The sequence below is a fragment of the Leptonychotes weddellii genome, chromosome 2, assembly GCF_054177405.1.
Source record: "Leptonychotes weddellii isolate Sample4059 chromosome 2, ASM5417740v2, whole genome shotgun sequence".
NCBI classification, from domain to species: domain Eukaryota; kingdom Metazoa; phylum Chordata; class Mammalia; order Carnivora; family Phocidae; genus Leptonychotes; species Leptonychotes weddellii.
Window position 1 is genome coordinate 159,026,576 of NC_138370.1, and position 15,605 is coordinate 159,042,180.

Genomic DNA, 15,605 nt, shown 5'->3' on the forward strand with positions numbered 1-15,605 from the left:
AGTGCTGTGAATTGTGTAAGACTGATGAATCACAGACCTGTACCTCTGAAACAAATAATATATGTTAAAAAAAAAAAAAAAAGAAGATAGTAGGAGGGGAAAAATGAAGGGGGGGAATCAGAGGGGAGGACAAACCATGAGAGACTATGGACTCTGAGAAACAAACTGAGGGTTTTAGAGGGGAGGGGGGTAAGGGGGTGGGTTAGCCCGGTGATGGGTATTAAGGAGGGCACATATTACATGGAGCACTGGGTGTTATACGCAAACAATGAATCATGAAACACTATATCAAAAACTAATGATGTAATGTATGGTGACTAACATAATAAAATAAAATTTAAAAAAAAGATCTAAAGGAAAGGATTAATATGTTAAAGGATCTGGACAATATGTATAAATAGCTGGGGAATCTCAACAGATATGAAAACTCTAAAAGAGAACCAAATGGTAACACTAAAATAAAAAAAATACAGTTTCAAAGTTGGAAAATTCCTTTGACAGGATTATCAGTGCACTTAAAACAGATCAACAGCTTATCCAAGCTGAAATAAAAAGGATAAAAATGGGTTAAAAAAAGAGGGGGGAAGCACCCAACAACTGTGAGACAATATCAAATGGTCTAGCATATACTTAACTGGAGTACCAAAGGGAGAAGGAAGGAAAATAGGACAAAAGAATTATCTGAAAAGATAATGGTTAAGATTATCCAAAATTAATGGAAGTCAACAAACTATAGATCCAAGGAGCTGAGAAAACTCTTAAAATTGTGAAGTTATCATTACCTTAAATCAAGCAAGTTAAAGCAAAGGGTTCAGACAAAAGATATAGCCTGAAATAATTAACTACTGAAAGTATGTATTTAGCAGATACTACAAAATACACTCTATTATCTATAAAAATACAATTACATACTATTTCCATCTCCACATAAAGAGGAACTAGAGGAACAGATGAACCAGAAGCAAGAAAAGGTGGTAAAAGAGCAAAAAGACCTGAATTATAAAGTATAATCAAATAAACATATATTATAGTTTCCTTCTAACATCCACCAAACACAGATATTTAGACAATATCACTTTGGGGGAAAAAAAAAACTGTTAATTTTCAGCAAGTACATTAAATAAAGGCATTCAGTTATGAGATGTAAAAACAGTTATTATATATGTGTTTAGTAAATCCTCTGGGATAATAATTTTACTTCGTGAAAATTCTTTTACAAATTTATTTATTTATTTATTTAAGATTTTAAATGATCTCTACACCCAACCCCAGTGGGGCTCAAGATCAAGAGTCGCACACTCCACCATCTGAGTCAGCCAGGCATCCCTCTTTTACAAATTTAATTATGGTTTATCATGTCCACTATTGTGAGAATCTGTGTTACAGATGAATGGGGAAAAAAAGGGATCTAGAGACTGATAAGCATAAAGCAGAGAAGAGTCAGAATTGAGACTTTTAAAATGCAATCTTGAGTTAAAGGAAACCTAGGTAAAGTTGCCTTACCTTTAGAGTATCCTTCTTTTGTCTCAAAGCTGGGAAAGTGCTGAGATCCAAAGACTCACTTAAGTGGTGGGGAAACAGAGGCAAGTCAGAATGTTCAAAATCCTCATGTCTCCTGATAAAAGGTTCCTACAGGAAGAATTCAATTTTTACCAATACCCTAATGAATTACTGAAGATGTCTGAGCCATAGTAGTAGGAATATTCAAAGAATTGTTAAATATATTTACCCAAAGTTTTTCCCATTTTACTCATCAAAGTTAATCAGCATGTCTGGAACCACTGTGGACACTAAGAAATATGAATCAACAATTCCAAGTAACAGCAAAAGGATATCTAACTTTCCAATGGACTAAATACTGAGTAGCGTATGAATATGCTCCTTACTGTACATACTATCTACTACAACCTAAAATGGGTTTTCAAGCATCTCACGAACTACAAGAGGAAATTCTGAACCCTTCATTATAATAAAAAGATAAATAGAAATTAACTTTTCTGAATTATTAATTCACAACATGCAAATGATTCTTTACTATGGCATTTTCTTTTAGCAAATATAAATATTAATAAAGACTGTCATACAGCTATTGATCTCTCACTTTTTTTTTGTGAGAAAGTGCGCATGCGCCAGCGCACAAGAGCATGCACACAAGTGTGTGCTTGGTGGGGTGGGGGGGCGGGGTGGTCAGGGGACAGCAAGGGAGACACTCTAAGGCAGGTTCCGCTCAGCATGGAGACTGACACAGGGTTCTATCTCACAACCCTGAGATCATGACCTGAACGGAAATCAAGAGTCAGACATTTAACTGACTTAGTCACCCAGGCACCCCTATTGATCCCTCACTGTAAAGCCTATTTTTCCCATAAGGTGTTAGTTCTTCAACTTCAAATTCTTAGTTAGGGAGTGTATTTATTTAACAAATGTCTGAATGCCTACTGCTAGACACTTTTTAGGTGCTGGAGGGAAGTCCAGCTCTTCCTAAGAGCAAATGAAGCCTAACTAAGGAGCACAATGTAATCTCACAGACTATGCCTAATACTGACTTTACTACTCTTAATTTTACATGAACCAGCACTTTTTAAATTTTTTTAATGTCTGTGAGATTACAAACTGAATAAAATTCTTTTAATAATCACATCATTTTAATTTCCCTAAACTCTTTCAAAAATACGTGAAATTATCAACTGAAGAGTTCATGACTCAAGCCAACTGAGTAATGTATTCATCATAATTACTCAGTTTATATAAGTGAAAAGCCGAAAGTTATCCTGTAACATTTTTCCACTAGAAATTATTAGCAGTCACAAATAAAGATATGCTACAGCTTTTTCCAAAAATATTTAACTCATACAATTTTTCAATAGCAACAAAAACATCTTAGATAAGAACAGATGTCAATGATTAAATCATACTATATTACAGACGACCCATATATTTTAAAGTGCTGGACACACTGGACACAAAGTTCTGCTTGTCAACCATTAATCGCTACACAGATATACGTATCATCAACTACAACAGATTACAATCAAAAACAAACCTTCAAGTTGAAAAGTATTTACAGGGCTATGGTACAACCTTTATGGGAAAGATACCTATTATAATAGATACCTCAAATGGGTAAAAAAGAAAGAAGAACCACTGTGATACAACATAAGTAGATAGATACTGCAAGTTCAAATTGCAATAAGAAGGGTATAAACAATTTAAGAAAGTCCCAAGGTGGAAGAAATCATGCCCTACTGAAGATAAGTTTGGAAAGACTTTATGACAATAGAAACACAGAGAGCAGGACCCATGTCAATTTTTTCCCACCACTGTGTCTCCAACTCGTACAACTGTGCACTGAACATAGAATAGTCTCAATAAATATTTACTGACTGAACAAATATTTGGAATGGACCTTGAAAGATGGAGAAGACACGCTAGTATGAGAGAAATATGCAAGCAATAGAATAAAGGAGAAAATAAAGTGTGTTCAAAGAACAAGAAGTATCCTAATTTAGCTGGAATATACTTATGACATATGGAAGATCATCAGGAGTTTGTGTCCACTATGAACTTCAAAACAAGTTTAAATTTAATTTGGTATTAATAGAAAATAGTTAACAGCTTTATTAATGAAAGTAGTATATAACAGAGTACAAGTGAGTTACAAGATTATTGCCTCCCCTAGCACAAATAATTTAGTTCAGAACCAATGTGGTAGTAATAAGAATAGAAAGAATGGGAAAAAGGTCAAATGTAACTTCAAGAATTTGTGTTTGACTGATTCGAAAAACAGTGGTACCATTAAAATAAATACAGAGTCAAAAAAAGTTCGGGGAGAGGGAATCAGGTAAAGAAAATGGTATTTATTGAGCATTTATTCATTGCTAAGCACTTCAAATACACTATTTTAATCTTCATAACAACCCTATGAGGTAGTTATGCTCCCATTTTACAAATGAGGCAAAAGAAATCAAGATACTTCCCCAGGGGCGCCTGGGTGGCTCAGTCGTTAAGCGTCTGCCTTCAGCTCAGGTCATGATCCCAGGGTTCTGGGATCGAGCCCCGCATTGGGCTCTCTGCTCTGCGGGAAGCCTGCTTCTCCCTCTCCCGCTCCCCCTACTTGTGTTCCCTCTCTCACTGTGTCTCTCTCTGTCAAATAAATAAATAAAATCTTTAAAAAAAAAAAAAAGATACTTCCCCAAAGCTCACAAAGCTAATTAATCTTCATTCCCCCTCTTCTTTCCTAAGAGAACCTCCATTTTGTTCAAATAGGGTAACAATGTGCTCAAGAAGGTGGGCCACTCCTGTAGTCCTAGGAGAATGAAACACAATTATTCTAAAAAGGGAAATCGTCGTCCAACAACCCAGGCCTCATCTACGAGACATGAGAAGAAATACGTTGAGGGCTTCTGAGAAAGACCTTCCTACCTACATCAGCATTGTGAAGGTCATCAGGGACTCTGAAGTTACCAATCTAAGAGCTGCCCTTGATTCTTCCCTTTCTTTCACTGCTGTTTCCCAATTCATCAGCAAACCAAATCAATTCTAATTCCAAAATATCTTGTTAACCCTTCCTCCTCCTATCATCCTAGTCCAAGCCACTATTAATTCTCAATGAGACTACTAATAACTACTTTCCAATGCAATCTCCCTGTGGTGAATCCTGAACCCAACAATTCATCCCCCAAACAGCAGCCAAAGATATCTTTTGAATGTAAATCATGCAGCAATTGAAACCATTGTGCTCTGATGGTGGGGTTATAAAAGGGGACAACCACCATGGAAAAGTTTGAGGTTCCTCAAAAAATTAAAAATAGAACTACCATATGATCCAGCAATCCCACTGTATATATATACAAAAGAACTGAAAGCAGAGTCTCAAAGAGATATCTGCACACCCATGTTTATAGTAGCACTATTTACAAGAGCCAAAAGGTAGAAGCAACCACAAGTGTCCACAGGCAGATGAATGGATATAAAAAATGTGATATACACATTCAATGAATATTATTCAGTCTTAAGAAGGAAGGAAACCGGGCGCCTGGGTGGCTCAGTTGGTTAAGCAACTGCCTTCAGCTCAGGTCATGATCCCGGAGTCCCGGGATCGAGTCCCACATCTGGCTCCGGCTCAGCGGGGAGCCTGCTTCTCCCTCTGACCCTATCCCCTCTCATGCTGTTTCTCTCTCTCTGTCAAATAAATAAAATAAATAAATAAATAAATAAAAAATAAAAAAGAAGGAAGGAAACCCTGTCATATGCTACAACATGGATGAACACTGAGGACATTATAGTCATATAAGTCAAAGAAGCTAATCACAATAAAACAAATACTGTATGATTCCACTTATAGTGAGATATCTAAAGTGGTTAAATCCATGGAAGCAGAATCAGAAGGAAGGTCCCCAGGGGCTTCAGGGAGCTGCTGTTTAATGGTTTGGAATTAGAGACTCCATTTTGAAGCTCCATTTTCCTTTCTAATTAATGAACTCTTAAACTGAGCCAGAACGGGCAACTGTTTAACAAGGAATTGCTAGTAAAATTCAACAGAACAACTGACATTAGGACCATAAAACTGTCGGTATGAACTTTATGAAGACAGAACAATTAACTAATGCATACCAAGAATAGCTTCATTTGGTAGCACCAATAAAGTAGTTGATTAGAAAATAATCAAAAGGAGCTTGACCAGTTAGCACGAATGAACATTTTTCCCCCTCTTCTCTTATCTAAGTCATGTGCTTACCCTCTTCTCTCTCATAAAAACCCCTTGCTTTCCCCACATGAGTGGGACACCTTCCTGGTTGCTACTAGAATCAGCACTCCCTGAATTGTCAATTCTGATACCACAAATAAAAGGCCTTTGTTTCTTGTTCAGTTTGCCTCCTTTTCCTGATTGGAATTTAGGAGAGTTTCAGTTTTGTGATATGAAAACGTTCGGGAGATCTGTTTCACAACAATATGAATATACTTAACACTACTGAATTGTACACTTAAAAATGGTTAAGATGGGGGTGCCTGGGTGGCTCAGTCATTAAGCGTCTGGCTTCAGCTCAGGTCATGATCTCAGGGTCCTGGGATCGAGCCCCACATCGGGCTCCCTGCTCAGCAGGAAGCCTGCTTCTCCCTCTCCCACTCCCCCTGCTTGTGTTCCCTCTCTCACTGTGTGTCTCTCTCTGTCAAATAAATAAATAAAATCTTTAAAAAAAAAAAAATGCTTAAGATGGTAAATTTTGTGTTACATGTTCTTTCCATAATAATTTAGGAAAAAAAAAAACCCAAAACACTAGACCAAACCCCACCCCCAAAAAAGGAATCATATAACTACCCTCCTTAAGATGCTTCAACTGCTTCCTGTCACCCACTGAATAAACCCCAAACATGGTCTATGAGGCTCTGTACCATCTGATCCTTCCCCCTTGCACAGCCAGATCAAATGCTACTCTCCCCCTTCCTCAAGATGCTCAGTCAAAATGATACTTTCACTTCTTCAAATAATTCAAACTCTTTTGCCTTGTGGTCTCTCGTCCACGCTATTACCACCATATGGAATGCTATTACTCAACTCTTGATAGATTTGGCTCCTGATCCTTCAGATGCCCCGTTAAATGTCACCTTCTCAGAAACCTTTCCTAACCAGCCCACCTAAATTAGGTGTCCCCACACAAGTAACATTATTTTCTATCTTGTATCTCTCTTTTGTTCCTTTTTTTTCAATTTTTTTTTAAAGATTGTATATTTATTTGACAGAGACAGACACAGCAAGAGAGGGAACACAAGCAGGGCGAGTGGGAGAGGGAGAAGCAGGCTTCCTGCTGAGCAGGGAGCCCCATGTGGGGCTCGATCCCAAGACCCTGGGATCATGACCCAAGCCGAAGGCAGATGCTTAACGACTGAGCCACCCAGGCACCCCTCTCTTTTGTTCCTTGATAGCATTTCTCACAAGTTAAAAACAGTTTATTTTTCCTATCCTCCCAACTGAAATGCAAGGTCCATAGGGAACTTAAAGTCTGATATTTCAACTGCAAAATGCTTTAAATCTTTTAATCATATAAAATAAAGGTACAAAATCACTTAAGCTAATGACACAACTTTTTAAAAATACCATTAATACCCCTTAATCTCAGTCCCCTTAGTTTCATATTTCTACAAAGTTTTTACTAATCTTAGACCATTAATGGTTATTTAGATCATGGAAGTGACTCAAACTATGTCTTCACACTTTTTTAAATGCAACATAAAACATCTTAATAGTACCCAATAGATCACAGCACATTTCTACAACTATTCGACATCTTTACCTATAGATTAAAAAAAAATAAGTCGACAACTGAATACTTATATTTGCCAGACTCTGTTCTCTGTTCACTTTACACAGATTAATTCATGTATTCTTCAAACTCATTTTAGAGTTAAGAAAATTTAGGCACCACAATATTGTAATTTATAAGAAATACATGTATTTGGTCACATCTGACCAAAATAAAAACCTAATATATGTCTGGTCTTCATCATCCCCAGTTCCTGGTTCACAGCTCCCAAAACCCATGGAATTTCCTAAGAGGTAAGAGCAAAGGGAGCTTCTTTTGTTGTATTTGGGCTCTAATCCTCAGTTCCTGAAAAAGCTTCAGATCCATCAAGGTGAAATGAGTGTTTTATTATTCATAACAAACCCTTTCCACCCCAACTGGGCTTATGTTAATGAAGGTGACTTATTATCCAACCAGCACCTAAGGGATGGGGGCTCATTGCCAGGGGAACCAACCTTGACTATAGGGTTGGAACTTTCAGTCCCACCTTGATTTCTGGGGAGGAGTGAGGGGCTAGAGGCTGAATCAATCACCAATGGCCAATGAGGTCATCAATCATTCCTATATAATGAAAACCCAATGCCTCCATTAAAAAAAAAAAAAAAAAAGAGGGCATTCAGAGAGCTTCCACCTTGGGGAAGCAGAAAGCTTCCATCTGCCATTATGCAGAGCCCCAAACTCCAGGAGGACAGAAGCTCCTTTGTTCGGGATTTTGCCCTATGTAACTTTTCATCTGGCTATTGATCTGTATTTTTTAATATCCTTTGTAATAAACTGGTAATCTAGTAAGTAAATGGGTTTTCCTGAGTTCTGTGAGCCCCTTTAGCAAATTAATCAAACCCAAGGAGGGGGATCCATGGGAACCTCTGATTTACAGAAGGTCAGTCAGAAGCACAGGTAACAACCAGGGCTTGTGACTGGCTTCTGAAGTGGAGGGTAGTCTTGTGGGACTGAGCACTCTACCTGTGGGATCCGATTCTATCTCCAGGTTGATAGTGTCAGAACCGCACTGAATTCTCAGACACTCTGCTGGTGTCAGAGAACTGCTTGTTGGTATGGGCAAGTCTCCCCTCACAGACTGGAACTGGGGACAGAAACACTTTTTAGGCATGAATAGATTAAATTACCGACCCCAAATTACAAAACCACTGTCACACTGGGACCCAAGCTCAAGAAATCCCACTCTAATCAAGAGGCTATGCTCCTAATCACACTGTACAAAAAATGGGAGCAGATTTACAGCCCAGATAAAAGTTCAAGATATAAAATGTTATGTTTCTTAAAAACGACATTCCATCCTTAAGGAATATTCATGAAAACAAACCACAAATAGGAATTACCCACTTACTGAGGATACCAATTTAATTTTTTTTAATTTTAAAAATTTTAATTTATCATAAAGATCTTTGGCACTGGGGGATTTTTTTTTTTTTAAGATTTTATTTATTTACTTGAGAGAGACAGAGAGAGCGCACTAGCACAGAGGGAGAGGGAGAAGCAGACCCCTACTGAACGGGAGCCAGATGCAAGGCTGGATCCCAGGACCCTGGGATCATGCTGAAGGCACTTAACTGACTGCGCCACACAGGGGCCCCCAGGAGGATTTTTAAGGTTATAAACTATTTCAGACAAATCCTAAATCTCCATCGTATGTAGTAATCTACAGGTATGATAATAACCTCACCAGGACTCTAAAGGATTAAATAAGATAAAACATACAAATACCTGGCATAAATTTGAATCCCACATGCAGACACGGACGTTGGTACACCACAAGCAGGCTGACCACTGACTCTGCCACACTGGCAATTCAGTCTCCACTAAGCATTCTCAAATGGCAATGTCTATGCTGTCATTCCCCACTCGGCTTCCTCCTCTCACACTGTGACACTTTTCCCTATGTGACAAACTCTTTATAACATTTTTTTTAAAGATTTTATTTATTTGTGAGAGAAAGAGAGAGAGCGCACATGGGGGAAGGGGGCATAGCAGAGGGAAAGGAAGAAGTGGACTCCAGGATGAGTGCCCAGTCTGACGTGGGGCTCGATCTCAGGACCCTGAGATCATGACCTGAGCCAAAACCAAGAGTCGGACGCTTAACCAACTACGCCCCCCTACGTGACAAACTCTTATGCATTCTCAGTAAATACTTCTGTGGAAAAAATAGCCCACCTCAGGCACCTGGCTGGCTCACCTGGTGGAGCATGCAACTCTAGACCTCAAGGTTGAGTTCGAGCCCTGTGATGGGTGTAGAGATTACTTAAAATAAAATTAAAAAAAAAAATGTTTTAAATAGCCCACCTCTCCACATCAAAATGTAATTCTATTAAATACAGCCCTTATGCCCTTACACTCTTGTCACAATGTATCATCACCTTTTAAAAAGCAGTATCTCCTCCTGGAATACAAGGCAAGGTCATTATCTTACTAATCTTAAAATTCCAAACACCTAACTTGGTGACTGGCATATTATAGTGTTTTGTTTGTTTACTTGTCTGCTTGTTAATGAAGAATAAAAGTAATACCAAAAAGCAAACAAAAAAGTACTATATTTATTTATATCATACCTATTCCAAAGAAAGGGAAGGGGGCTCATTTTCAATATTACAGATCTATAACAAGAAGCTTCTAATAAATATTCTAATAGGTATTTTTAGTAAATGCAGAAATGCTACTAAATAAGCTACCACAGTAGTTTCCTTTTAAAAAACAAATACATTAATACTTTTTTTTAGATTATGCAATCCACTCTCAGGCAATTTTCAAATTTATATTGTTCTTGCAGCGATGCAACTTCAGCATCTTTATATCCCCAGTTCCTTTCATCATATCTGGCACAAAACAATCACTTAATATGTTTAAAGCTTTATACACACACACACACACACACACACACACACAGTCACCATAGTCTGGCTTTCTGACTTTTACCCTCTACGCTTCTTTTTAGGATCTATTTCAACAGACCTAAAACCAAACGCTGGATGCACATCACAGGGTATATTTTAAAAAGCAAATTCAAAAAATATCGGAGTACCTATACCCCCAGTTGAACAAAGATTTAAAGTAGATTTTTTTTAAATTTGGTATCCAGAAACAAAGAAAGAAATATCAAGGATTAACACAGTTTGAATGTGTGTAACAAAGTAGAAAGAATTGCTGAAGAATGAAAGTAATGAAACAGGAAAAATTATATACTTATCATTAATGGAAAAGTTAGAGGTTTATTGCTGGAGAATAGGAATAGAGAAGGAGGATTAAGATTATCTATTTACTCAACATCAGATATTTTTAAAAAGGAAAAAAAATGAATATAATAACATGGACCTGTGAAATGTCCAGTATGTTAAACAGCAGATAAAAATTGCAAGTAAGGGTTTAAAAAAATCCTTTTTACTTACTGAGAATCATTTAACAAACAACTACAAATCATTTTTGTTACTCTAGGGGTTTGTGATAAAGTTGCTTAGTATTTTTAAATCATATAAATCAGATTCACTTTAATTATTTTTAAAATTAAAAACCCAGTACTTAATTCAGTAAAATCATTTTTGAAGTGTTTCAGTTCCATATACTGGCAAGTTTAGGAAGATCAAAAAGAGAGGTAGAGAAAGAAAGTGAGAACAAGTAGAGGGAAGAGTAAGTTAAACAGAGGCCAAGATCCATAAGCACAAATCAACACAAATTTATTTTGCAAGAAACACTGGGACAGATACAGGTGCTTGGGTTCTGAGATGGATGTTAGTCCAGCTAACTGTTCTGGTATTACTCTGTGGTTCTGGGGTGAGGGGGATTACCACCATCTAAAGAACACACTGAATAGCCACTATTTAACATTCTACAACTAATCTTAGTCTTTATCCTAAAGTTGTTTCACTTTACGCGGTATGACTGAGGCAGCCTAGCAGAAAGGAAATTACTCTCAGGACTGCAGCCATGATAGTAGTGCAGTATCACCTCAAGGGCCAAATGAAATAAAGCCAAAGTCAAATCAATCATTGGCTTGGGGTCCCTATCCCCAATTTAGAACTTTCCTAGTAATGAAGTTCTCTGAGGAGGAAATGTTCAGCTAGACTAGAGGAACACAAGACTGAGGACAGAGACAGGAGAGAACCACCCTTAAAATTAGCAACAATAAAACCAGTCAAGGAAAACAATTACTGAAGGTAGGATTAGAAACTGTCAAGGACTAAATATCTAATACCACTAATATAAAGATCTAGAAGGATAAGGAAATGAACAAATCACTTAGATTTGGCATTTGAAATCATCACCTAAGGATCAAGCTTGAAATTCACATGTGAAATTCAAAAGTTAATTTTGAAACAAATAATATGCCAGTACCCTAAAACATTGCTATTCAAAGAAGGAGTGGGGGTGGGGAAAGTTCAACTTTGATGCAATATAGTATTAAGTCAATCTGGAAAGTTATCCTTTGTTAAGGAATACACATACACTTTAAAATATGGAATACTAGGGGCACCTGGGTGGCTCAGTTGGTTGAGCATCCAACTCTTGACTTCGGCTCAGGTCATGGTCTCAGGGTCCTGGGATGGAGCCCTGTGTCCAGCTCAGCACTCTGTGTTGAGTCTGCTTGAGATTCTCTCTCTCTCCTTCTGCCCCTCCCCCCACTTGCACACTCGCTCTTGCTCTCTCTAATGGATAAAATCTTTTTAAAAATTAAAATAAGGAATACTAAAAATACGTTTCCTCTTGCATATTTTCAAGGACTTTCATCAATCTAAGTCACTTTACAAACATTAGGTGTTTAAAATTAAAAGGTAATTTTTGTTTCTTAGACTTCTTCTAGATTCCTTTCTAACAATAAAGCAAATTTTACAAAATTTCCTCTAAACATTTTCATAGCCATAATTTCACGATTGAAATTCTCAAGACCTCACTTCTATACAGCTTCCTAACTGGCCTCTTCATTTACCTCTATCGTCTCCTCACTTCCATCCGCCCAGACCTCGCTTTCTCAAACACAGAGATCATGTCACTTCCATGTTCAAAAACCACATTGCTTCCCAACCCAGCAGGAAAATAGATTTACTACTCTTACGTTTATGAACAAAACACTCTGAAAGATCAAAATACCTCCATAAGCCTTTTGTTTTACCTTAACAATTAAAGTAAATTTGCATTCTCCATAACACGTGCACGTTCAGTACTGTATAAATTACTATGGATTAAATATGTGTTTGTTTCCCAATTAGTAAAATGGATATGCCAAGAAAATGTATCATAATTTCCCATATTCCCCTGCACATGGCTGAGTACCCCAGTGTTAGATGTGTTGACATTTCAATACAAAGCTTCTATATACAAAGCTTAGTTTATAAACTAAGGAATATTAAAGTTCTAGATAGTTTGGCCCAAACCTTCTTTCTCCTTGCATTTCCCACTACTCCACATATACCCTATACTTAACTCTAAAGAAAACTATTAATTTACTCCTTATTCTTGCATATGCCTTCTCCCAGAAAGCTCTTTCACTCATCTCCATAAGAAGTCCCTATCTCTACATCAAAATCCCACTCAAACCCTAACCCTCTAAGTAATATTCCCTAATAGCTTTCCTTTTTGCAGTCCTTTATGGTACTAATCACAATCTGTCTCATTATGTTTAGTTATGTGTATAAGATGCATACAACATACCAGTTAAGAATCAAAGCTTTGTAAGCAGAGAAACTCAGGTCAATTTCTGACTCTAATTACTAAGTATAACCTTGAGCAAGTTACTTAAGATCATCCTCTATGGGTTTCCTCATCTTTTATATGAACATTACAGTAGGGTTACCTCTAACAGTGTTAATCTCAGAATCAAAAACAGTGATGTATATAAAGCACTTAGCACAATACTGACAGCTAGTAATAGTTTAATAAATATACCTTCTATTCCCAATAGGCACACTCATTGTCTTACTCTTTTTTGTATTATTTCCAATTCCTACCATATATATATAATGTTCTGCATGTGTTTCACAATTGTTTAGCTGAGGGGCACCTGGGTGGTTCAGTCAGTTAAGGGTCCAACTCTTGATTTTGGCTCAGGTCATGATCTCAGGGTCATGAGATTGAGCCCCATGTCGAGCCCCATGCTAAGAGGGGAGTCTACTTCTCTCCTTCTCTCTCAAATAAATAAATCTTTAAAAAAAAATAAATAATGGTTTCGCTGAAAAAATCTGATAGCTCTCAATAAGATAAGGTCGGAATTCTAGTGACTGTCAAAAATGGCTTACTACTCATATTATTAACTTTATCTCAACATTAGCTTAACCAGTTTATACTTTAGCTACCATATACATAGATACAGATCTCAAGCATCATCTTAAGAGTATTCTATACTGCATTATCAATGAGTAAGCCAATATCCAAAATACTTGATATAGTTACTCAGAAGTCAAATTAATCTAAAAACATTAGCATGTATCCAACCACAAAGCAAAGAATTCCTGCGTGGATTTACTTAGCAAAGTGAACAACTCCTGTGCAGATCCTCCTATTGCTAAAGTTAAGCCAAATCCCAAACCCACTTTTCCAAGTGGCCCTCTAAGTTATTCCCATGCAATGGGATTCCCAACAGACACCAAACAGTTCTACCATGGTATTCTCAAGAAAAGCAATGTTTCCAGACCAATAAGATTACTAATTCTAAAATGTTCAAAATAGACTAGATCAAAACACATATGAGATTATTTAATCCTACAGTTAGCAAGAGAACAAAATAAAACAAAACAAAAAAAGAAAAGAAAAGAAAAACCCCTATAGCAATGGCCAAAGAATGATGAAGAAAAGGACTAGTAATCATAACTACCTGGGAAGGCAAAAGAGAATACAGCATAAGACCTAGCCATCAAAAGGTGGCTTCAGAAAATCAGAAGCTAAATTCAGGAAGAGCAATTTCACAAAAAGAGGAACAATGGTTTCTAGTACTATGTGAACTACACTGGGAGTTTAACTATTGTCATAATCTAAACATTAACACTATAAAATTATTGTATAATAGTCCTCATATAAAACTACACTCAAGCCAATACTAATTTAAAAAAAAGTGACATTTCCTAGTTAAATGTTAGGCATGCAAGGTGAGATACTTAAAAATGAACCTTAGGATTTTTTACAATGATAATCATGCTCATGTGAAGTATTTTCATCTAAATTAACAAAAACCCCACCACATAGATGTGTTTAATACTAATGAGTAGAGTGGCTCTTTCAAAAAGGTATACCTTCAAATTAATAATATTTTAAGTTTTCACTGAAATTTTAATACTTCCAAAAGACATATTTTAAAATATGATATTCCTAATATCATACCAAACTAATGAAAAGTATTATAGTAAACCTTAACAGAGGCACTAAAGAAGGTTGCATTAATTCATTTTTGAAAAAGATAGACGCAAATATTTCTGAAGCTAAAATTTGTTTTAAAAAATTCTGAAACAACTACCTATAAGAAAACATGTTTGAAATGTTTCAATTATAGGGCGCCTGGGTGGCTCAGTCGTTGGGCGTCTGCCTTCGGCTCAGGTCATGATCCCAGGGTCCTGGGATCGAGTCCCACATCGGGCTCCCTGCTCGGCAGGAAGCCTGCTTCTCCCTCTCCCACTCCCCCTGCTTGTGTTCCTGCTCTCGCTATCTCTCTCTCTGTCAAATAAATAAATAAAAATCTTTAAAAAAAAAAAAAAGAAATGTTTCAATTATAGTTGACCCTTGAACTTTGTTTGAACTTTGTGGATTTAAACTTTGTGGGTTCACTTATATACATATTTTTTTCTATACAGTACAGTACTGTAAATGTATTTTGCCTTCCTTATGATTTTCTTAATAACGCTTTCTCTACTCTAACTTACAGTATATAATACAAAAACGAAACACGTGTCAATCAACTGTTTACTTTAGGCTTCTGGTCACTAGTATTCCTATTCCTAGGTAAGTTTGGAGGAGTGAAAGGTTATACTCAGATTTTTACCTGCACAGGTTGGCACCCCTGACCTCGCTGTTCAACGGTTAACTGTATTGTGCACACTTTGCCAGAATAAAGAACTGTTATATATACATATACACACATGACATATTTGCATGTGTGCATTCTTTGCCCTTTCCTTGCCCTTTCATAAACTATTTTTCAGAGACCATATCTGGATAAGATCAATCACTCTCCATTGGGATCAATTCATTGATTCTAAATCTGTTAGGCAAATAATAATAATAACAATAATAATAATAATAATAATGCTTTGAATTATTAAAGCACTCTCTTAAGACTGTAATCAACAAACTCTTCGTCACCAAGCCCTA

The 15,605-nt window shown here is 36.8% G+C and overlaps 1 protein-coding gene and 1 long non-coding RNA gene across 6 annotated transcripts in view; one reads left to right on the forward strand and one right to left on the reverse strand.

Annotated features, from left to right (window-relative positions):
• Positions 1–159, forward strand: part of LOC145720222 (uncharacterized) — a 530,441-nt gene extending 530,282 nt beyond the window's left edge. Inside the window, exon 3 of the long non-coding RNA XR_014143074.1 lies at positions 129–159. This is a non-coding gene — a long non-coding RNA (uncharacterized LOC145720222). The remainder of the gene's footprint in view (positions 1–128) is intronic.
• The window catches only part of STIM2 (stromal interaction molecule 2), a 149,378-nt gene that overhangs the window by 126,962 nt on the left and 6,811 nt on the right, over positions 1–15,605 (reverse strand). The window lies entirely within an intron of this gene.